Source organism: Eurypyga helias, unplaced genomic scaffold (assembly GCF_000690775.1).
Source record: "Eurypyga helias isolate BGI_N326 unplaced genomic scaffold, ASM69077v1 scaffold6539, whole genome shotgun sequence".
In the NCBI taxonomy this organism is placed as follows: domain Eukaryota; kingdom Metazoa; phylum Chordata; class Aves; order Eurypygiformes; family Eurypygidae; genus Eurypyga; species Eurypyga helias.
The window spans coordinates 11,083-12,859 of NW_010271329.1; positions in this window are offsets into that span (position 1 = coordinate 11,083).

A 1,777-nucleotide genomic window follows, 5' to 3' on the forward strand; every position below is an offset into this window, starting at 1 on the left:
GACTGGCTCCAGCCCCAAGCTCCTTGCTAGGGATGATGTCACCGAGATGTGCCCGTTTCCAATCTCCAGCTGCTGGTAGGACGCCCCATTACCAACCGTCTGAGCATTTCGGGCTGCTGGAAAATGTATGAGGAGGGCCAAGACTGTGAATCCGGGCAGAGCAGCATGCAAGCAGGCTTTTAAAATAGTAGACTGAAAAAGTGATGATTGTGTAAATACCTGCGTTAAACTCATCAAATAGGAGCCTGTCGGGGCAGCCAAGGGTTTGTAAACAGCGACGGCTGCTTTTCCATAAAATGCCTCAGGAGCTACAAGCTGTATTGCAAACCGGACCCCTCCCTCCACCGGTGGGTCTGGCATCTGCGGGATGGAAAGCACAAACCTCCATGGCTTGTGCCAAGGGGCAAAACCGACCGTCAGAGGAGCCTTACGTTGGTGACACTCCACCCCACGGCCCCATCACCGGGTCCAACGAGACAGAGGCCATCGTTTCTCCCAGAAGGGGTTTTGTCACCCCCCGGGGAACCCAACACATGTAGGTTTCAAGCAAAGCACACGGCCTTCTTGCCAGCAGTAGGGCCTGCTGGTAAGACCATTCTGTAGCTACAAAAACTGTGTCTCAGGCTTCCTCAAATAAGTAGAAACTTATTAAATCGCAGATTTTAATTCACTTCAGCTGCAGTTCACGCCTGTATATAATTCTAAGACAGAGGGTTTATGGAAATGACTGTTAACACGAGGAGAATTCATTTGTTACTGCTCTGAGAAGAACACGGACGTAAAACCAAACTAAAGGATGGTTCTGGTCTGTACTTCGTATGTCTGTTATTTATTTTCAAAAGGATCAGTGAAGGATCCAAGCAGAGGAGGAGGCGGCAGGCTTGAAGAACAGCATGCGGGAATGCCTATGAAGCGTTTTGCTGAGAGCTGGCTGGCGCCCACGAGCACCCACAGGCACCCGTGTTTGCAGAACTGGGCGGTGTAGCTACAGTTGAAGGTTTCAGGGTACTCAGACTCTTGAACTGTGTCTTGGCATTAAATTGGGAGCACTTTTAGTGCTCCCTGTGGCAGACCAAAACCACAGTGAATAGGTTCAAACCACTCCTCTGTCCTAAAAGCCTTGCATCCGTTCCTATTTGTTTGAAAAACTTTGCTGGGTTATGCTTGTGCTGGGTTACACGACATCTGCCTGTGCTGCTCCTCTCAACCCTCAACCCCCAACCCCTCCAGGAGCTTTTCTGTGAGCTCATTCCACATGCAGCGCCATGAGCCGCTGCTCTGCAGCCAGGATGCTCTAGGCCTCACGCAGGCTTAGGCCCCGGCCCCACAGGCAGCTGAAGCCATGAGAGGCTCCTGGACCTGCCCCGTGCTGGGAGGCCTGAGCACCCCGCTTGAGCCAGCCACTGTTCCCAGCAACACCTGGGGCTCTGCCATGTCTGCGGGCAGATTGCAGCCCCCCGTGTCTGCCCTTCGCTCGGAGCGAGGCTGGCATCAGCACGGAGGAAGGCCCACGACATTCCGGTTGGCCCAACCCAAGCCTGAGCCTCATGGGCGAGGCCAGACGTGGAGGGCCCTGCTCTACCGCCGTGCGGCTGCCCTCCTCCCATGGGCCTTCAGCCTCTCGGCTTATCCTCCTCCCTCCTGCACGCTCCAGGCTGGCACTCCACCAGTGAGCGGCTTTTATGGCCTAAACACAACATGTGTATAGCAACAGTCATTTATTTAGCTCTGAAGCATTTGGAGCAGTGAAATCACACACCACCTACCTCCTTCCCTC